Genomic DNA, 24,457 nt, shown 5'->3' on the forward strand with positions numbered 1-24,457 from the left:
GGGAATTCCTCCTTACTTCTTGAGAAAGGGAGCAGTGTAGGGAGGAATGTCTCTCTTTTCCCCTTTCCCCCATTATCAATGGCATCTTGTAGCAGAGCTAATTTCTTAGTAAGGTACCTTGCAATGAGCAGGAATCAGTCATGGGGAGTCCAGTGGAACAACATATCCAACAGAGACACTGCACCCAGGAGGGAATCAAATAAGGATACCATGAAAAGAGAAAGAACACTCTCACTCTATATCATTGGAGACATGAGATGCCTTGGCCCCATGTGTTCTTGAATTATGTGCCTCTCCGCTATTGTCCAATACTCTGGGTACATACCCATTTTGAGATCCAGGTTTATGGTGTAAACATGTTATACCAACTATTCTTGGGATACCATTGTGCTAAATGCCTTTGCTTTGAGTTCATTTTATCAACTGTATGAATGTTAAAGATAAATAGTGATTAGGCCTTATGAGCTATAGTTTTAAGAGTATGGACCCAAAGAGTACCATGAACCCCAGTGTCAGCACCACCTAGAGATCCAACCTGAGGAATGAGTTGTTGAATAGCTTGGGAGGGGGGAGGTGAAAAATACAAATAGAAGCAAAAGAAAAGGCTGGGGAAAATCCTTGTACAAAATATCTCCCATAAATGTTTGATGTCTAAAACTGAAATGAAATTTACACAGAATCACGAACTACCAAGAATCAGCTTAAAGTGTATTCAAAATCACTAATAATCTGAAATATTAAAATTAAAATAAATCTAAGATATTTCACACATATAAATATGAAAAGGTAGAAAATTGAAATATTGGGTGTTGTGAGAGATTAGGCAGAGAAGAATACTTGTTCACTGTTAGTGAATAAATGAAAAAGTATTTATTAAGCACTTATTAAGTACAAAGCAAAGTGAAGCTATGAATTGGTCATTTCAATTACATTAAATTCTAATTGCCAAGTGTTTATTTCCATAGTGGAATGGTTTTTAGAAAATAATATGGAATTATGTTAGACCAGATAAAAAATGTTCATACACTTTGATCCATCAGTCACATTTTTAGATTTAACCCTAATCTAAAGGCTGAGTCATATGAAAATATTCATGGTAGAACCATTTGGAATAACAGGTACCAAAACGACTGGAAATTGTAAACAACCTACGCTCCTAAGGAGTGAGGAATAGATTAATAAATGGCGATAAATTTGTTAAAACACTATTCCATCATAAATATGAATAGACACGAAAATTCAAAGAAACTTTGAAAGATGAATGAATGAATTAAAAAATTATTGAGTGCCAAGCACTATATGAAGCTCTGGAGTTACAGATAGAAAAGAAAAGATAGTCCTTGCTTTTGAGAAACTTGCACTCAAATTGTAGATGACAACAACAATTAGAAAAAGGAAGTCCAGCTCCATGACAGATTCAAAGGCCCAGAAGTGTAAGGGGTTTGGGGTAGAGATGGTATAGGGACCCTTGGGCTATGTCAGTAGTAGAAGACAGTGCCAGGGATCAGTTGGAGACTCCCATCTTAAAAACAGTCAGGCTGGCTCTGTGAGTTCTGGGTAGCCCCAGGAGTGAAGGGAAAAGGCAAAGAAGAGTATTCCCTGTAACAGTAGTAAGTATATTAATTTAAAATGAGTAACTCCATTTTGTTTAAAATCTCCATTATGAGAAAAAAAGTTGTGTAAGTTGTTTTTCTATAATAGCATAAGCATTTATATATAGTCTGACAAGGATATATGTGTCTCCCAAATTAGGTAAACAGCCAACAATGATTATGTTGTTCCCCCAAACATTGTAAACAACTATTAATAATGTGTGTGCCCCCAAAACTGATAAACACCTGCCAATGATATGTGTGTTCCTCAAATCTGGTAAGCATCTCCTGATATTTGTGTATCCCCTAAATCTTATAAACAATTACTAATCATGTTTCTGCTCCCAAATATGTGTAAATAATTAATAAATATTTTAATGACATTAGGAAACTAAAGCTTTGACAGTTTTCTTTCATCATAAGCTTAGTTAATAGATCGCCAGTCAGAACTAAGATGTAATTTGTACTCTTAGCCAGAACCATAAAAATCTTCCAGAGGCTCCATTCTTCACCTGCTCCTATATCCTGGTCAAGATTCAAGCTATTCTCCTGGAACTAGAAATATGAGCATCCCATGTTCACTTGAGAGCAGTGCTGATTAATGCAGATTTGCCAGAATGCCGTCTAGGAGGGAGACAGATTTCTCCCTTGTGGGCAGAGAGGGAACCTTGTCATGAACATAGATTCAAAACATGCTTACCATGCTTTAGGAAATGGGTTGGTAATTTGTTCCTAGAGGGTTTAATGTTTCTATAGTTGAATAGTCAAATAAAGGTTGTATGCATGTATGAGTATAAACCTTATAAGTGTACCTTCGGTCCTAATAAGTATATGTAATAGTAAATCAGTTTTACACACATACTTCTTGATGTAAAGGTTCTTCATCAAACACTATATATAAGAAAACCTACCTAGACCACTATAGATAAGACAACATGGTAAAAAGAGATAGAATACTGGCTAAAAAGTCAGGGCATCTGAGTTCAAACCCTGCCTCTGGCTCTCACTCACCACTTACATGGTCTTGGGTAAGTCATTTAACTTCCTTGGAACTCAGTTTCAGACTAGACAGCCTCAGTTTCCTTCAGGATTCTATCAATAAACAAACATTGATTTGGTACCTACTACATGTCAGGAACTGCTAGATGCTACAAATACAAAGACAAAAATGGATCAGTTCCTGCCCTCAAGGAGCTTACATTTTACCCAGTGGTGGGATTCAAATGAATTAACAACTGGTTCTCCATGGAACCTTGCTGAGGCGCTGCCCCGCCTCCCCCAATCGGGGCACAGGCCCCACCCCCGATGATAACAACCAGTTCGAAGGCCCCGCCCATGCTAACAATGGTTCCTTGAACTCAACCTAAAATTAGGTACCAGTTCTACTAAATTGGTGCGAACTGGTTGAATCTCACCACTGATTTTACCACTATACAATTCAAGGCAAATTTAAGTAGCCACAAAACTCAAATTTTAAAAAAAAAAAAAATTGGCAACATTTGTACTAAATTACAAAATGCTATGCTCACCCTTAATTTCAACAAATAAAAACTTACTTGTGTATAAACTTGCGTGTATTATCAGCAACCTACTTTTTTTGGTATTTTTTTTTTTTTTTGCTTCAAGAGTTCATATAGAGTATGGTAACCAATTAGAAATATACTAAGGCTTCGTAAGGTATGCTGGATCAAAATTTACTAATAATAATCAAATAATACATCTGAAAAATTATCAAAATGATTATCCAAAAACATTAACAAAATATAGGAACTCTTGATACCAGTATCTGACTTAGTCCTCTGTACATATCAATAGCTTAATAAATATTATTTCTCACAGCAATAATAATTATCCAAATTTAGGGATCATCAAATCCAACTTTCATATTTGTTAGTAGAGAAACCTGAAGTCCAACGAGTGTAACTTGTCCAAAGTTAAAATTAGTGGCAGCATCGGGATAATGGATGAGATTATACTTAAGATGTTTTCAAGATATTTGTTAAGCACCTACTATATACCAACCATGGTGCAAGTCAAGATACAGAGAAAGGGAAGAATAGCCCCGGCTCTAAAGGAGCTTACAGTCTAATGGGGGAGACAACCTGCAAACAACTCTATACAAGCAAGATACATGCAGGTCCATTTTAAGGTAATCACAGAGGGGAGGCATTACAGTTATGGGGACTAAGGAAGGCTTCTTGCAAGTGGCATTTTAACTGAGACATGAACAAAGCCAGAAAAGCCAGGAGGAAGAGACAAAGATGAAAAACATTTAAGACATGCTCTCTCAATAACATTCAATGGTTCCCTATTACCTATATAAAAAGGTCTCATATCTTCAGCTTGATAGTGTTAGACTCTCTAGCATCTGGTGCTTCTCTACGACTCCACTTATCTCATTTCATCTTTTCAAGTACTTGATGTTCCACCCACAGTGGATTACTCCTGCTTCTCTATGAATGCCTGGTACTTCTGAAATGTCCTCTCTGAAACCAATTTCTGCCTGCTGAAATCTAACTCAGCCCTCAAGATCTCATTCAAATGCCATTTCTGCCATGAACCTTTCCTAATGTCATTCAGTCATAAATGATCTTTTCTTCCTTGGATCTGACATATAAATCAACAAGCAATTATTAAGTGCTTATTATGTTCCAGGCACTCTGTTAAGCACTGGGGATAGAAAGAAAAATTGCAAACAATCCTTATCCTCAAACCTTTGCACTTTGTATGCTTCTCTCTCTTTTGTGTGTGTCATATTCTTTTTTAATTCTATTCATTTCCATATGTTTTATAACCTATCTGTCAAATTCTCAGTGCCCCAGGCAACACTCCAAGAAGAAAGTTGCAAATAGTTCCCTACCCCAATAAAAACATAGGTTTAGGATAGCAACACTTGTGCGCTTAGCAGAGTCTTGGTATAACTAATATTTCCCAGTAATGATTATAATAACATATCTGTACAGAACTGCTTAGTTTAATAAAATATTTCTACCATAACATATCCATGGAATAGACAGGATAAACTGTGTTATACCCATTCTGCAGAAGACAAAATTAAGTGTCAGAGAAACGAAGTTACTTGCCTGCACTTGGTTAAGCTAAATTGAATATGGTTAGTGAATGAATTTTCCCCAACTTTAAATATATTAAGTATATTCTAATTCAGTGGGGAAAAATTAAAATATAGTCTGAATTCTTTAGTAAGAGCATTCCAACCTTATGAGTCTGATTAGAAAACCTAATTATTAACATTTTACTGAAGGCAATAATATGCTAAATGCTGTGGAAAGAGTATTTACAAAAGTAGTTATTTGATATGCCATTTTTCTGCTTCTACTAATACATGTTATTCCAAGCAGAAAGGCTTTTAAAATGTTCTTCCATCATTTTGTTACTCCTAAAGAGTCATATATAATTCCAAATTGAATTAAGTGTTCATTAAACATAGCGTTCTTAAACTAAATAAACATGCTTAAACATATCAAACAAGTTATTTACATTACACAGCTTAAAACATAATAAATGCTCAATTAAGTTGGTTTCAATGACATATCCTTTTATTAAATGGATGAGATTGATATATAGCATTATAAGATATTTGTATGACTTTCGAACAGAAATTCAACATTTTCTAGGTTGCTCTGTACACATTGTTTGCTATCTAGTAAATGTTGGATGGTTCAACATTTATAAATAGCATATCAATGAAATTAATTGACAGGAAACAAAATCTATATGTAGCTCTTATTACCAGGGATTTATGCTAAGTACCTGGAGTAACAGCATCGCCAATATGGCTACATTTTGACCAAGAAGGGTCAGAACTCCTACTAAATGATGATTAACTGTGACATTTTCATATTTCTTACACAACATTCATTCCTGACTTTAAAGTGGGGCAGTGGATTAAATGCTAGACTTGAAGTTCACAGGATCTAAGTTCTAATTCTGCCTCAGACATATGTCCTGGCCAAGTCATTTCACCTCTTTCAGCCTTAGTTTCCCCAACTGTAAAGTGGGGATAATAGCACAGGGTTGTTGTAAGGATCAAGTGAAACAACATATTTAAACTAATTTAAAAATCATAAAGTACTATATAAATGCTAGCTACATTAATAATACAAATAATTTTCTAGTGCTAGCCCTCCTACCTAGGATGCCTTCCTTCCTCCTGTATGCCTATCTAAATGCTAGTCATTTTTCAAGACCCAAGTTAAATCTCAGGCATTCTACAAAGCCTCTGAATTCATTATCTTTGCTGATGAACAATGGGCTGGACACAGAATTTAATAGGAGGACAAGAGTAGCTTGGATCATATTTGAAAAAATCCTGTGGTGCTTTCAAAGATTCCCAAACTGTCTCTGTCACTGGCTATCTGTCTCTGTCTCTGTCTGTCTGTCTCTCACTATCTTTCACATACACATAGAAAATACATCTTTTTTTCATTTTCTAATTTTTATTTATTCTAAACTTAATACTAAGTAAAATGAGCACTTCAATTTAAGAACTAGAAAAGAAAAAGAAGAATATAAATGAAACTACAAGCCTCTATTATGTAAAACTTAAATGTCATCCTATTGACTCCAGTATTATACCGGAAACTCTATATGATAGTACACAATAGTACTTAGTGATTTCCAAGAATCAAAACTATGGTTCCCAGAACAATAAAGAGATATCCAGGGTATCCCAAAAGTCTTAATACAGTTTTAAGCTTTCATAGACACCCTGTATATTTGGTATAAATAACTAGAGTATAGCATATTGCTAATAATGACCTGCACATACAAGCAAAGATGTCACCAAGGAAATATATGATCAGCATGGCAGGTAGTCATGCAGAGAGAGGGAAGCATAGCAGTGGTAGTAAGGTAAGCCTTGGAAAGGCTTCATCATGTCAAGTTGCTCCTCTATGGAGAATTTATAGAGCAAGAAACAAGAAGCGTAAGAAGGCATGGATAGGATGGGATATGTCCTGATGGAGAGAATAGCAAATTGAATACGTCATGGGTCCATTGAAATATCGATGTAAGTACTGAGATAGGTTAGTATCTGGAGTCAAATGCAATAGTTCCGTTGATAGGTATCAACACTGGGTTGATGCTGCTGTTGTTTGCTGGTTGGTTTGTTTCTTTTTATCCAACCAGAAGATTTTGTGCTTAATAACTTTGGCAAAGGAGAATGGATTTTCATTTAAGGACTATAAGGAATTTGTTTGTTTCCTTATTTCTTTAGGTGTTTGGAAAGCAGAATGGAGTTTTCAGTCCCACCTCCTGGCAAATCTCCAAGACTGTGATTTGCAGAAAGAATGCCAATCTGCATTGGTAGAGGGTGTTACTCACCAGGAGTATCCCATACTGAAGAAAATCACAGAACCAGTTAAAAAATGGGGGGGGGGGGATTTATTTAAATTCTATGCTTTGTTTTTCCTTTCTAGGAAGCTAGGTAACAATATTTAGCCAGGATAATTTTTAACATTTTTTAATGTGGAAAATAACAATAAAGTCAACTATACTGTATACACAAAATATATTATTACTGTCGATGATTTAAGTGTTCTTTTCAATTCAATTATTTTCTTAAGTTAGAAGAATAAATAATCAAAGAATTATGTTATTATGTTTTCAATTAGGACTATGAATCCTGAGTGCAAATTCTAGCAATACACATGACCCTGGGCTTAGTGTATTTATGTCTAAGAGGTCCTATCTATACAACAAATGCCCATGACTGATCCTTATATAACCAGAGAGGAAATGTGGGTTTATGGGAATTGCCATGGACAAAAAAACACCAGCACACTGAGATTCTGCTCATAATTCTGACACTTACTATCTGTGTATTTAGGTGGGCCACTTCACTGTTCACAGATTCATTTCCTCATTTATAAAATGGAGATTGCAATGTCTACCACCTAAGCATGTACTCTAAGCTTTAAAACTCTAGAGCACTATATGATTAATGAAACGATTCTGATTCATTGTGGGGTCTCTATCAGAAAGCTCCCAAAATGTTCTCTCAGGACTAGTTTTGTAAATTCAGACCTCATTGACATTTAATGATAATGTATTTGAATAGGCTATACCTCAAATTATACACATGTACTCAAAAAGTGTGTATATTTGCTGAACACATACAATACTATGACATATATTGACTTCTTTGGGGGAAATTTAGCTGAAAAACACATGTTAATCAAATAACCCTAATGCATTACGGGGAGGTTGGTGATTGAGGAGTATTAGTCAGTCAATAAACATTTATTGAGCACCTACTATGTGAGAGGCACTTCCCTAAGCACTGATAATACAAATAGAGGCAAAAGACAGTCTCTGCCCTCAAGGAGCTGACAACCTAATAATTAAACATCTCATCTCTGACAGAAGTAAGAGAACTCATGCAAATCTCTTGCCCGTTGGGATTTAAAGCAAGAGAGAGAGGAGAGAGATACAGAAAGAGGTGAGAGGGAGAGGGAGAGGGTAGGGGAGAGAAAGACAGAGAGACAGAGAGACAGAGACAGAGAGAGACACACACACACACACACAAACACACACAGAGACTGAGACAGAATGACAGAGACAGAGAGACAAAGAAGAAATTTTGTTTTAGTTGTATTCGTCCTTGCCTTTTTCAAATCTTTAAAAACCATGTATAAATATATATTTAAGGTCTCTCCAATACCAATTCATCCCCAACAGCCTTGCCATCCTGCCACCTTCACTTTGAGCATCTCTAAAAGGTCATATCTCTAGCTTTGAAGGTAAATTATTTTGTGATCCATTGTTTTCCAGGAATTCCCAAAGTTCTAAAAGCTAAATTTTATGTTTACACTCTATAGCAGTGTTGTTTTAACATAGATGGTACCCTTCAAGGATCAGTAGAGGTTAGAAAGATCCTGGCCTGTGAGGACCAGAATGCCATCTTCAAAAGTCAATTATACTTTCTGAATTTGGAATTCTCTTAGGAATAATAGTGTCATGCTACATAACAGCAGGCTCATTGATAAAAATATAACTATACACTGTCTATCAAGAAGGCTGCAAACCAAAGGTTCCCCTTGCAAGGATATCAGCGAGCTGAATCCATGATAGGCAAGATGAAAGACAATTGGAAGACTCTCACAAAGATAGGAAGGAAGGAAGGAAGGAAGGAAGGAAGGAAGGAAGGAAGGAAGGAAGGAAGGAAGGAAGGAGAGAGAGATAGGGGAGAGAGACAGAGAGAGAGATGGAGAGACACACACAGAGAGAGAAAGAGAGAGAGAGAGAGAGAGAGAGAGACAGAGAGAGAAAGAGACAGAGATGACAGAGACAGAGAGAGAGACAGAGACAGACAGAGAGAGAGACAGAGACAGAGAAACAGTTCTTCCAGTTAAGATTTCTCTAGCACAGTTGTGAACATGGATTCAAAATAAAAATCATTATAATAAATCATAATATTATATAGTATTACAGCATAAACTGACTTGAAAATCCATGTAATTTAATTTAACCTCATAATTCTAAAAACAAAGGAAAAGATCAGAGAAAGTAAAATAACTTATTTGCCCAGGGTCACACAGGCAGAACCAGGACTAGAACTCACATCTCCCACCTTGCAAACCCTTTCTACTAGTCTCCTCTACCTCTAGGACTTCACAGAATAGCATCTGCAAAGAATGTTAAAAGTCTGTTAAAAAATTATGAGCTTTAATATGAAAGTGTTTGCATGAGAGAGACCAATATCATACAGACTCAATTTTAGTTTTGGGCAGGTGGGAAATAATCTATGAAAGACTGCACATTTGATTGTACTCTCAAATGAAACCATAAATGTTTCAGCTTTATATCCCCTTAAACATTAAGTGAAAAGTCTCCCTTTTTATGTTCATTGAAGCTTAAGAAAATTTAATGAAAAACTCTATTTACTTTAAATTTTTGCCTTAGTCAGTCTGTAAGTATTTATTGAGTGGCCACAGGGAGCACAGCACAGAACTAGGGATTTGATGTATTACATGATACCTTATTATGTGAAGTTCACCAAATTGCTGCATGTACAACTATATCATAGCTCTTACAAAGTCAAAATCTAACTATAAGAGAAAACAAAGGAGAAAATCTATCTAGTACTAGCCAAAGCAAGTAATTAAGTAAAAAATTCTTTTACAACTGCTTTGCATTAGGCATATTACAGAGAAGTGGCTCTCTCCACATTCTTGGACCTCAAAGGTGTTGGCCCTCTCTAGCCTCTGAAGAACACAAGTTCACTTTTAAGTTTGCAATAGACTTATATGATCTCATTTAATTCTCACAACATCCCTGAGAAATGCATGTCCCAGGAAGGGAGGCAGCTAGATGCAGAGAAAAGGGTACAAACTCTAGAGTCAGAAAACATGGGTGTAAAGCCTGCCTCTGATACTTACTGAATGTATGACCTTGGGCAAGTCACTTAAGTTCTCTAGGCCATTGTTTCTTTCTACGTAAAATGAGGGGGCTATAGACCTCTGAGGTTCCTTCTAGATTAAAATCTATGATTCCTTTATGTGCACATCTTTGGGTCTTCCCTATGGACTTTATTGCACACCTGAATTCTGACCTTACATAACAGTCTTTGCCTTTGCTCATGGATATTGCTTATGTAACTGTATGATGCACCACCCCCAGACACCTGCCATTTATATCACAATCCTCATATTCTTTCATTCCTTAAAGTTGTCTTTCATGGCTTCAAGGCTAGCCAAGATCCATGCAAGGTTCCTGCTTCCATCTTGATAACTGCTCATGTAGGAGTGGATAATCTTGACCAAAGCCATTTTTCCAAGACTCTAAAACAAGGTTTGCAGATATTAGGAAAATCATCTTGATTTTGTTAGGTTTTTAGTGTAAAGATGCAACTTGGGGTTTGCTGAGACAGCTTAAAAAGAATGTAAGGGGAGAGAAAAGTCCACAAAGAGGGGAAGGGGGAAGAGGAAGGGAATAAGCATTTATTAAGCACCTGTTTATTAAGTGCCAGGCACTGCATTACGGACTTTACAAATATTATTTCAAAATAGATTTCTGAGATAAAAATGAAATACAAGTTTAATCTCTCCAGTTTTTGAACACAATGAAATAGATATGATTCTACTTGGACTAAAAGATTGATGAAGCCCTTGGAAGATCCAAATCTTTGATCCAAAGTCTTGCCTCTGATTGTGTGAACTTGGATAAGTCACTTAACCTCTTAATAGCCTAAGCCTCTATCTAAGACTATAAATTGCAGAAGAGTTGCTAGCCTTCATGGGTGCAGGGAGTTCCCACTGTATGTCTCCCACAACAATGAAATCACAGATGCCAACAAAAAAAAAGCATGTATACTCGGTGTTTGGTTTTATTTGTCTAAAGTACATCTAAACTGCTGAAGGAAATATGTGTTATTTGAAGTGATGATCAAATATGTGGCTCAGAAATGGGCTGAGAAAAGGTGTTGTAGTGAACTCAAATTTGTTCTAACCTCTTCTTGGGACCATGACTCGGTACTGCTGTAATGATGAATCCTTGTTTTTCTTCAAAATAATTCCTCCCAGGGGCCTCATTTATTTCCTCTGTGTGTGTGAGAGAGAGGGGGGTGGGAGGGGAGAGAGAGAGAGAGAGAGAGAGAGAGAGAGAGAGAGAGAGAGAGAGAGAGAGAGAGAGAGAGAGAAAGAGAGAGAGAGTTGCAGAGGAAAGACAAAGGTGTGGAGACCAGGAGGAGGGAAGTTAGCTAAAAGAAACAAATCATAGCCCACCCATCCCCCCAACCCCCATCCCATTTCACCACAAACTAAATAAGTGGGTAAGTAACATTTGCAAGTTGGATAAAAAGCCTAAACAACTTAGCCAACTTGGCCAAAGAAAAATCAAACCCTTCTTTCTCAAAAAATAAAAATGAAATAGTTAAGATTTTGGTGGGTTCATTTCAGGATTTTTTTCTTACCTCAAACCCAAAACAACAACCCCTCCACCCAATACCCCAATTCCCTGATTTCATTTCACACTCAGAGCAGAGCCCAGAATTGCTTCCAGCCCCTTCAAGAAGCAGCACCCCCAATACCAGCAACATACCCTGTACCACAGCAACTTATTAATGCCTAGGAAGGATTTATAACCCCAAAATGAAAGACATTTCCGATCTGCTGACTGACTCTAATGTGGTATTTATTTACTTAATTTTTTTGGTCCAAAAAGTCTTGCCCTTTTTTTACCCCCAGGAACCCAGGTCTAATTTATTTTGATTTAAACAATGACAGCTAATTTTTTTTTCCTTATTAAAAGGTGGTAGGGAAGGAATGGAGAAAGTAGGGAGGGGAACTCTCATAGCCCATATGAAAACCAAAATGAATAGTCTTTGTGCACTTAGGAAACTCTAAGAATATCTATAGCTCTAGTCTGGGCCCCCACAGGGCTTTGCTGATGCCTGGTCAATTTTTTTTATTGCTACTGAATAAAGTGTTCCTGACATAAGTATTTGACCTCTGATCTTAGCAAGATTCTCTCTTGGTGGCCATCAGAATATAAATCCTCCTACATGTCAGTTTGTTTTAAATGATGCATTATCTGCTATTTGGCAGGAAAAAGCCAGAAGAACATACAGTGTACTTGATGGTAAATAGCACTTGAGATATAGAAGTAACCTGATTGCATCCAAGGGAGCTGAAGGGTTTTTTGCAAGGTAAATAGATCAATCACTTTTTTAGAGAATTGATGTGGACCTCTATCTTATCATTTTGAAAAGTCCACTTTTAAAGAGAGTGTACTCCCTCCGATGATTTTTAAATTGTCTCCTGATTTTTGAGAATCACTTCCAATTAGAGATCACTGCTTATGTAATACCTGTAGAAATATCCAGTATGTTATCATCTCATTCCTTCTTTTGTGGCATTCTCCCACAGGAGCACAATAATCTGTTGACAGGTCTTCTAAATGTGGCAGAAATCATGACTATTGGCATCATCATCATCATTGTAGTTAGGACTTATGTTGTGCTTTAAAGTTGATGAAGTGCGATATGTGTTAATCTCATTTGATCCTCAAAGCAACCTGGCAAGATATTGTTATTATTATTGTCCCCTTAACTCCTTTCACAGATAAGGAAGCTGAGACTGAGAGAAATGAAGTGACTTCCCCAGGACACAAAACACTAAGTGTCTGAGGCCCAACTCAAACTCAGTTCTACCTGACTTCCAGAGGGGTGGCACTCTATCCATCTATCCCCTCTATAAATATACAAGAATGTTCAGAAGACTCTTCAAACAGGGTACATCTCACATCTTATTCTGCTTCTTCCTTTGGTTTAAAATGAAATACTCCACCACAGGCTTTTAAAAAGCTAAGGTAGTCTTTTAATTAGTCATTCCACAAGTAATTGTTTTTCATCCTTCCCCTGCCTTTTTCTGAGGTCTGGAAGTCATAACAGCATCGTAAATGAAAATATCAGGCCCATGTGATAAGAGGCGCCACTATTTTTCAAACTTGCTTTCCATCCTAAAGTTCATAATCCTTCTGAGGTCTTATTTCTGTGAAACTCCACAGGGGATGGTTAGATGAGTGAAGCTTATTGGAATCCTATAGCAAGATTTAGGACTGACTCCCTACAGCCACCTACTCTACCTACCCCCTATGCGTATATCCTGATTCTGTCCTTCTGTCCTTCCAATAGAGAACCTTCTTCACTGAACCTTAGTGAGATACAGTTGGTAAATACAAAAAAGAATATTCTCCTGGTCATAGGACCGTAATTAGTTATGATGCCACTGTATTTCCTTTCCTGAGTGTCCTCAAAAAGTTGAAAATCCAGTGGGGAAAGGGAAAATATCTTTATCTAGGTGCTTAATAAATGCTTGTTAATTGATTGATTATAGTTTAATAAGTGTGCATATTGTCTCTCCTGATAGAATATGAGATCCTTGAGGGTAAGGCCTGCGTCATATACGCTTGTTGACTCACTGTTCTCAGGAAGCTTATAATCTAGTGGGGTGTCTTTATGTAAGTGCTTAATAAATACTTTTCAATTAATTAATTCATCATATTTTCTTACACGTGTATTTGGTATTTCTCCTGATAGGATATAAGCTATTTGAGAGACTAGTTCATTTTTTGCCTTTGTGTGAGGGGGAGGGGCTCACACATAACAGTTACTAATAAATGTTTGCTGATTGATTTTACTGAAGGATCTTGGAGGGGAGAGTAAAGGGGCGCAATATTGTGTCTCTATAGAAATCTTTTCATGAAAAGAAAGAATGGAAAATGATAGTTAAACCTATGAGAGTCTGGGATAGTATAGCATAATAGAAAGAATCCAGGAAAGGCCTAGAATCTAAAGAGACCTGGGTTTATTTCTGACATTTTTTAGCTTCATGACTTACAACTTAGAGGATCACAAACATAGAGGTGGAAGGAACTTTAGAGGCCATCTAGTCTAAACTCCACATTATATAAATAAGGAGACTGAAGCCATACGAGGGACTTAACCAGGACTACACATTGAGTGACAGAGGTGAAACCTGAACTCAGTTCCTTGGGTTATAAAGCCAGTGGTATTTCTACAGTATCCCATCTCTCTGGGCTTAAGTTTCCTCATCTATGTAATTGGGATGAAAATAATATGTGCAAAGAATTTTGCAAGCCATAACACACTAGTTATACTTCAGTTTGTGTGACCAACAGACAGCAATGGGACAGCTGTAGCCCCACAATAGACTCGGCACCAAGTTTTGTCTTGGAATCCTACAGTGCAATTATGAATTCAACAAGTTGCCTATGGAAACCATAAGTACTCCCTTATCTTTGGTCCACAGCACATGTGAAAGTCAAGGCCCACCAAGCCTTTTTTCCCCCTAGCCCCCACTCTACTCGGGGGGTCTGGTTTGTACAGTCATTGCAAGCCTCTGAGTAGTTATAGGAATATGTCAGCTAACAATATTCCATGTCATGGCTGAGTGGAGGGAGTAAGACAGAAGACCTCTTGCAATGGGGCAAGCAAGGAAGATAGATTGTTTTGACTGATGTTCAATTTGGTTTATTACCGGGCTGCTGTTGACAGGGCTGCAAGCAGCTCACCTCCTGGAGAGATAGGCATGCAGGCCATTCTTAAATTTCATAAATCGCCTGAGAACATACCCAGTGTGTTGACCTTTCATGGGGAGAGAGCTCTGAGCACACAGCATAATTTAACACCAGCAAGTCGAATGGTGTCCAACACAATTTAACACTCCTTAACCTTCGCCTCATTAGACATCTGTCCCATCATTTATCTTTCTGTTTATTTTCCGAGTGATATATTATTGGTAATAACTAAGGAATGGGCACCGATGCTATGCCATGAAGCTGCTGTCGATTGGTGTGCAGACAAGCGCAAAGCCACTGTTGTGCAAAGCAGACAGCCATTGCCCTATTTGCCCACTCTCTTTAAGATTAAAGAATCTAGTGAAACCTGTGGCTTGCTTCCTCATTCTCAGAGTACACTGATATAAATTCTCTGCCTCTGGCTGCACATTTTATGAATACCTTTACCCTAGCAACTCTAAGCTTTAGAAGAAATACCTGGCTTAGTTCACTCTAATAACACAGAGCTATCAGCTGATGGCTACACGCAAAAAAAAAAAAAAGAACGGCAGATGTTCATTTGTGTCTGTCCAAATTTCAGTCTCACTCAAACTCATGGTATAATCATTCATCAATTGTTTTCTTATTTATTATACCTTACTCCTACAAAGAAGTGACTGAAAGCCAACGAAGCAATTTATGATTGGTGGTTTTGATTAGATTCTTGGCCTTTTCTGGAAATAGTGCACTTCTCCCTAGAAACAACAAATAAGACTGAGACGGCGAAATATTTTCATTTTTTCCTCCATTCCAAAACTAACAATCATGGATCTGGTGATAAGGGCCTTCTTGAACCAAAATAATATTACTAAAGTATTTCTAAAGCAACAGGCCACTACATAAGCATCAAAGATGTGCCATTGGATTAAATACATTGCAAAGAAAACTCTTGCAGTAGTGCTGATGTGTGCTGTATATAGTATCCTGGCCATGTAGTCTTAATTGTATCCCAAAAATAAGAAAGGTAGAGTAATTTATATGTCCAGAAGGAGTCATAAGAGTGAGGAAGGCATTCGATGTCTGTTTATAAAACATATATGGAAATATCCATGATATAACGGTTAGAATAACATGAAAACGGAGACCACATTTTTCTAAACAGAAGAGCAATATTTTTGTTTTAAATCCATCATCACATAAAACATAATGAAATTTTAAGCAATAACATTTTAGTAAATGGCATTATTATTGTTATTGAAAAGCATACTGAAACAGTTAGGAGACTGTTGGCTGACCTGAGTCACTTTCTACAAGAGAGATCTAAGTAGCACAGTTACAACGACTTCAACTTGTGCTCAGTATGACCAAATTATTTGCGTTATAGGAGGCTTCTTTTGAGTAGAAGACCTACCTGAAGCGGTAGGAAGATGACTTCTACAAAACTGCTGGACTGAATGCCATCCCAAACAGCAATCCTGGCAAGCATACTGAAATGCTACCAATCAAACATATGCCAGACATTTCACTGTTCAGAAGCAATAACGTTGAGAACACACATCAAGCTATCCTGGGCACCATAAGTTGGATAATTAAGATGGTCTTGTCTTCCAGTTTATTCCCTAAGTAGTCATCTGGGCAAATTCCCACAAATACACATGGTCATTTTTCACTGCTGGGTCTGATTTGGAGGTGCTGTATTTATTCAGCATCCAATTTCAGAACAACACTTTAGAAGCCCCACTGCTTTTGCACCATTTGTAACAGGATGTGACTGAATCAGAAATGCCAAACCCTGAATAAAAGGGTTGGTGCCTCAAATAAACAATTGTGTCTTTGCCAGGTCTCCCTCTCCAGCAGTGAGCATTCTAGGTGTTGGACTCTACAAATTTTGAGGAATGGTGTTACATTTGAATCTTGACGGAGTGCTATGCTGGCTGGGGAGAGTCATGAGTACAAATGGTATCTAATGTCCTTCTATGCTTTGAGTCCTAGGTAACATGTAAGCAAATCCTTTCCTCAGTGTTTCTCTCAAAGTAGGTCCCCAAACTTTTGTATAAGCTCTAAACCCTGGATCAATTTTTCTCCTACTAAACCCATTCAACTATATAAGAAGAGAATATCTACATTTAAACATTCTTTTGCTGTTACCAATCTTTACATGTTGAATAAATATAAGAGTTGTTTGGGGCTTGTATTTAAAATATCAGAATATGCTTTGTAATGGACAGGCTAATATCCCATTTTGAACCATTTTCTACTAATAGGTACTAAGTGTTTATTCAGAATTTTATCTCAAGAATAGGAAAAGCAGAATAATTTATTGCCTTTTAAAACCAACCTATCTTAATTTTAGGTCAGAGGTTCCAAAAGAGATCTTCTTTGGGTTTTTTTAATATTTTAATTTTTATTTCAATGTGTTTTCCTAATTAAATACATGTGTATGTATATATATATATATATACATATATATGTATATATATACATATATACGTATATATGCATATATATACATATATATGTATATATATGTGTGTGTGTCTGTGTGTGTGTGTGTGTATGTGTGTGTGTGTATACATATATATTTTTTTCTTTTTCTTTTTTTTTTTGAAGGGGCGAAGGCAAGGCAATTGGGGTTAAGCAACTTGCCCAAGGTGACACAGCTAGTAAGTGTGTCAAGTGTCTGAAGTCGGATTTGAACTCAGGTCCTCCTGACTCCAGGGCCGGTGCTCTACTCACTGCGCCTCCTAGCTGCCCTGTGTATATATATTTTTAAAGGAAAATTATCTAGGTAGAGATAGAGATAGACAGGTGATGTGATGTTTGCAATATTGGACCTGGAGTCAGGAAGATCTCTGTCTGCCTCAATTTCCTCATCTATAAAATGGAGATAATAATAGCACCCACCTCCCAAGATTGTCTTGAAGATCAAATGAAATAAGCACTTTTTTAAGTCTTAAAGTACTATATAAATATTAACAAGTGTTATTATCATTTTACGCCTTTATGAACACGATTTCTGGGAAGACATCCATAGCTTTCACCTGAATGCGAAAGGGGTCCATGACACAAAAATAGATAAGAACCTGAGTTTTAAGTTTTGCATATTGTATGGATGGTGAGGAGACTCTGAAGTCTCTTCTAGTTCTAGTGATATAACCAAATGAACTTGTGATAAATCACTATGAAACAAATTAAAGCAGGTTTTGAGGCAAGTTCTTCCGAACCTAAAGCTGGTATTCTTTCCACTGTATGGCACTGCCTGCAAATACCTTTCTGGAGGCAAGATATATAACACTATCCAGGAGAAAGCTAAGATTGCATATGTTAAAAGACTGGCTGGCATCCTGATGTCAAAGTTTAATAGGACATACTGAGAGCAAGCAATGCTTTGTTACAATAGTAGCTTTAGGGGGCACACTCATGGAAGGAGTGTTGAGACTCTGGGCAAGCTGCAAACTGCACCCCCAGCTTTGCAACCCAAAAGTTGGCACTGGTAACTATGTATTGTGATTTGAATCAGACAAGGTCTGTCTGTTGATGTTTGTATTTGCCTTGAAGTTCAGGGGGCTGATCTTTTCCCCCTGAACTGTGAATGATATTTGTATGTTTGATTAAACTGAGATTGTTAATCCCTTAAAAATAGTAGCTTTAACATAAATTTTTGGCTTGATAAAATGGATAACAACATGTAGAAGACTTCCAAGAAAAACCTGCTATTTAAAATGGGGATAATAAAAGCATCTATCTTATAGCATTGATGTAGGGGTTAAATGAAAGAATTTGTAAAGCACTTTGCAAACCTTAAGGCATTAGAGAAATGTAAATTCTTATTATTGTTATTATGACAAACAGGTAAAAATGTACAATAATACTTTCGTAATAAACAGACCTCATTCTACAAAGCAATAAAAGCTGACCACAGGATTTGTTGAATGGAACCAAAAGTGATTTATCTTCAGAAGGAGCTTATGAAATGGAGATCTGCTGGGGGAATCAAAAGCCTCCATGGGCAAAGTCCACATAAATTCAAATAATAAAACGTCAACAAAGAAGCACTAAACAAATGATTGAGTGATGAGGATTTGTTTACAGGAATAGAGGGATTTATGATAGCTATTCAGGATCAGGCCATTGCTTTTCAAAACTGTAGAAAAGAGATTTTAACGGTGTCTAGGCTTATTAATCAGTAAAAAAATGCAATGAAATGACAGAAATATGACAGAAAATAGGTTGCAAAAATTTGGCATCTACCAGATGTTAAGAAAGACATAATCAAGTGGCTAGAATTATTCACAGAAGCCTATTATCCTTTGAAAAATAATCCATAACAAACCCCTATTCTACAAATGTAACCCCTGCATCCCAATCTATCTATAAGAATTCTATTTCTTCTTCAGTGGATACAGATATTGGATACAGATAAGACCTCAGAACCACACATGCACAAATATGGCCTTGGACAAATCACTTAATTTCCCCGTGTCTCAGATTACTCATCTTAAGAATAAGGATTTTTGATTAGATGAGCTTTAAACTCCTAAATTAAGATGAACTAGTATGGGAAAGAAAAGACCTCTTCACTAGATTTTATAGGCATTATAACTCAACTGATTTCAGATATAAGAGTCAGCTTTCCTGTAGGTATGACCATAACTGCAGGGTGTACGTAGTCATTCGCAAGCTCTTTTGCTGTAGCCTGGTACCTGTAAACCATTTCTGCTGCTAAGAAGTCAGCAGTAGTAATCAATAAACCAGTCTCTCAACTAGACTATTACAATAGTTTCCTCGTTGGTCTCCCTGCCTTAAGTTTCTCCTCTCTCCTGTCCAGCCTTCATACAGCTGCCAAAGTCATTCTCTTAACATAGACGTCTTATCATGTAACCTTTCTACTCAATAAATTCTTGCCCCAGAAATAAACTCTGATTGACATGTAACACTCTTCACCTCCTGGCCCTGTTCTACCTTTCCAAGTCTTATTACTCCTCTGAAATCATTCTATACTCCAGACAAACTTCTTTCTGTTCCTTAGATACGACTCTCCATGTGCAATCTTCATTCCTTGCAAAGGATGTCCCCTGGTCTACTTTAAGACTCAGCTCATGCCACCTTCTGTGTGAGACTTGTCATATTCCTCCAGAAGCTATTCCCTCCCCTCCTAATGTTACTTTGCATCTGCTTTGTATATGTTCTATATATACCTAAATATGAGCATTTTTCTTCTCTTAGAATGTAAGCTTCCTGAGGGCAGTCACTTTTACATTTGTCTATGTACTCCAGTGCCCAGAACAATTCTTAGTACATAGTAGTCACATAATAAATATTGATTGATTGATTTATTAAATTCAACAAAGTGTATTAGAATTAAAACACTCCAAGAAAGACATTATCCACAACAACCTATAAATAAGATTGCTCAATAAAAGTTTAAGAACAATTATTTTAATAGATGTTTCTATATCAAATATTCATAATCTCCAAATTATATAAAATGAAAAGCTCTAGATCAAAACCAAATGGGAACAGGACAAGGTATATATACATATATATATATTCTGTCTGCTTCTAGATAGAGGTGACATGGAATAGTAAATAGAGAACTGATCTAGAAGCCAGAAATACCTAGGTTCAAGTCCTGCCACTGACACATATTGGCTGTGTGACCCAGGACAAGTCACTTAACCTCTCAATGTGTTATGTACCTCTCAAGATTCTTAAATTGCAGAAAAGGTACCAACCTGCTTTGGTAGAAGGTGTTTCATACTATTGGAATCACAGGTATAATCTTTATCCTCTAATAGCAACATAGCAGCTTCTCCTTGAACAGCTTCTATCTGACCTCCATCAAAAAATATGTGATAAGAATGATTTGATAATAGTTAAAAGTTTTGTAATATACTGTAATGTAATATATTACACATATTGTCCCATTTGACCCTCACAACTCTTTGGGGTAGGAATTATTGGTATTACGATCTCCATTTTACATATGAGGAGATCGAGTCTCAGATTAAATGGCTTGCTCATAGTCATATAACTAGGGTTAAAGACAGGATTAAAACTCAAATCTTCCAGATGTCTAGTCCAGTGATTTTCCTACTATACCAAGCAGTCTCTTTGTCCCATTTGGAGACACCTGGACCCCAGATGGAAGTCCATAATCCACAATTACTTATGAGGTGATATATTTTCCTGTGGCCTATAACTATTTCTCAAGTCTCATCACCATGAAATCCCTGCATATAGCATTGGTGGTTGGTGACTTCCTGTCATACACATGGAGGTGGACACATGTTGACCTGACATGATTAATTGGGAGGTGTTCTGTCTTGAAGATGTGTGTATCCAAGATGTGAGAGACAGTTTGCCAAAACTCATGACATCCATTTACCATTACCCCATTTGTGGGTTTATCTGGGAATGTTTGATACAGCCAAAAACTTGGAATGCATCATGATTTAATCAATATGCTCCCTCTTTACTGCTATATCTTAAAACCCCTACTATACTTCAAAATGCTATTCAAGTGACACCTTCCACATGAAGCCTTTTTAAATTACTCCCAGTTGACAATATTTTCTCCAGCCTCTAATTTACTTCATATTAATTTTTCAAAAATGTTTTTTACAAAAGGGAGATAATCTTTGTCCTCATGGAGCTTATGTTCTATTCATGGATTTGAAATACTTGGTAGGGGACTAAGGAAACTGGGGACATTCATTTTTTCCCCTACTGAATGACCTAAATTTACAAGAGAAGAGTTCACATCAGTGCTATGACATCTGGTCATATAAATTATATTAAAAATAGGGTTATGTCTTCTGGATTGTGGCTTATGAAAACAGAAAGAAGAGAGAGCAATCAGTACTGAAATAAGCAATAAAGATGTGAAGATTCCATGCTCTGAAAGGGTACACTTTCTAAAGTGTGAGATGAGTATAAAAATAAATAGGAATGTAATTTATCTAGGGCAAATGGAAGGTAATTTCAGAGATGAAGGTACTAGTATCAGGGAAGACTGGGAAAAGCCTCCTTAAGAAAGTAGGATCTGGTTGGTTGTTGTCCTTTGTTCTTGAATCAAGTCTTGAAGGAAGCCAATGAAACTAAGAGACAGAGGTCATTCCAGGCATGGGGGACAACCAGGAGATGATGTGCCCTATGTAAGGAACAGTAAGTAGAGTAATATGGCTGGAACACAGAGTGTGGGGATGGGAGATAAATATAAGGAGACTGGGAAGGTAGGAAGTAGTCAGATTAAGAGCTTTAAATGACAGAGAAGTTATAATTGAAGAGGCTGAGAGGGCCAATAATTAGGGAGTTTTTGGACCATATTGAGCAAGAGGGTAAAATTGTCAGGCACAGACTCTAGAAACATCCTTATGGAAGACTATTACAATCTAATAATAACAGAAAGATATTGAAATAATCTATGAGAGATAATGAGGACCTGAACTAGAGTTGTGGCTATATTAGAAAGAAGGAAATACATACCTAAGATGTTGTAATGGAATAAATGACAAGATTTAAGAAGACATTGGATACGTGAAGGGAATGTAAGTGAGAAACAGAGAATGGTACCAAGGTTGTGAGCCTAGGTAGCTGATGGTGATAAATGAACGGGAATAGCAAAGTCAGGAAGAGAAGAGTGTTAGGGGTAAAGAAAACGAGTTCTGCTTTGGACATGATGACTATCAAGATGTCCAAAGGGTAGCTGCTGATGAGAGACTGGAAGAGAGAATAGGTCTGGATATATGCTGGGTTATGCTAAAGCCAACTCTGAGAGATTATTATTAAATTTTTAGTGAGATAATTTATACCTCATTAATCAGTAACATACAAATCAGGAATTCATTTATTTTTTGTTGGTTGTCTAGACTTTAAAAAGTGTTAATAATGCAGATTAAATTGAAAAGTATATGTACCTGCATTTTTCCCCCTAGGGAGCCCAATTGTTAAACATTTACCACTATACCCCTGCATTACTCAATAAATTGCTTGAGGTCAGCAGGAGTACAATAGAAGGCTCAGGGAAAGAAGTCATTGCCAGACTGGACCTTGTGACTGTAGGCAAACAATAATAACTATTATTCTAATAATTATTATTTTAATTATTGTTACAATCATTATTGACGTTGGTAAAGTACTTGACATCAATTGTTTCATTTGAGCCTTGAGGAGAAAAGGGGGAGCTCTCAGAAAATCGCCTCATTGTTTTCAGTAAGGTATGATTCACGGTCCTCAGCAAAGATGGTTGTGGTAACACAGAGTCGCATGAGATGCTTGAGGAAAGACAGGAAGTTTAGAATGGGTGTTGTTAAGAAGAGGGTATCTAAAAGATTGAGTTGGAGTAGAATGATAGCATTGCTGCAGTGAGGGCCCATTTGAGATTAAAAGACATAAACTGGTAGTGAGGAGAGAGATTAAGTCCACAACAATGAAAAGAGTCCAAACTACAAGGACAAGTAAAGGGCAGGAACTGGAAAAGGTCCATGGCCTCCGTGGCCTCAGCCTAGGGCTTCCTCACTGGAAGCTGTGAAGACTCTGAAAAGAATACCAATAAAGAAAGAAAAAAAGAACCTAAACCATAACTGGGGCAGGATTTAGGGGATGGGGGCGGGAGTGAGGGCAGGAAGAACTATGCTACGCATGAAAACCCAGCACAGCTTGTATCTTAAGAAATAAATTAGAGGAAAATTCATCTTTGCCGAAAAACATTACCAGCCCTTACTTTTGTTTGCACTTGAGTACATTGTGTCCATTTGGTTGTTATTCTTGCTGCTTCTTGATCAGAATGCGGGTTGGCAAGAAAAATATCATTATTCCTCCAAAAGGTCTGTTTTTATGGCACTCTAGCTTCTGATGGAATTAGGAAGTAGCAGAAGTCACTGGTTTGGGGTGTGGCCGGCGGGAGGGGGAAGCCTGCTCATGGAATGATCACTTGAGCTAAGCTCCACAAATCTGGAAAAGTTTAGATGGGTATTAAGATGAGATGTGTTAACTTTTAGAGATTATTATTCAAACCTAACCTTTAAACCTGTTGAAGTTTATTTATTAAGAGTACAAACTGGTCACTAGCCATTTTAAGATTGCATTCTGGGGAATCAAAAGCTCCTTTTTAGCTGACAGAGTTTATTGTGTATCCAGTATCATCTACTTTTAATCCCGTAGTATTCATAATACCTGGGCAATAATCCAAATGTGATTTAGATTCATGTCTCAATTTAAGTAAGATGTGGATAGAGATATATCATATATACATTTATATTTAAGTAATGAAAACAAAGAATACACTGAATCATTTTGTTTCATAAACATAGTAACAAGTGAAGGAAGGAATGTATGTTTTTATGTATGCGTGCATGTATGTATGCTTTATGACCCCAAATTTCCACTCAAAATCTCAGACAAAGCCACTTCAATGTATACAAAATATGGTTGGGAAGGATAGCTCTTTCATAAAATAAAAATGGTCTAACATCAGCATCCATTTTCCCTTCTATATTAATGATATTCAGATCATAAACCTGCCAAAACACATTCATTTTGGAGATATTTTTCAACTGCTGCTCACTTAACCTAGTAAGAGTGCTACTAACAAGCATACCCCAGAGGATGCCACATATAATAATAAAAACAAAGGAAATCACATCACGCCACCTTGACATTGGCATCCAGTGTGGGTAACCTAGAGCACGTTGGCCCAGATCAGCCTCATTTTTTGTAATCTTTAGCAGAACATCCAGAAAGTTTCTGAATGCACTAATGCTGCATACACTAGGAGGACTGGATTTTTTAAAATTTTTAATCAGTAATACAAGATTCCCTCAGAA

This window comes from Trichosurus vulpecula, chromosome 7 (genome assembly GCF_011100635.1).
Source record: "Trichosurus vulpecula isolate mTriVul1 chromosome 7, mTriVul1.pri, whole genome shotgun sequence".
Taxonomy (NCBI): Eukaryota; Metazoa; Chordata; class Mammalia; order Diprotodontia; family Phalangeridae; genus Trichosurus; species Trichosurus vulpecula.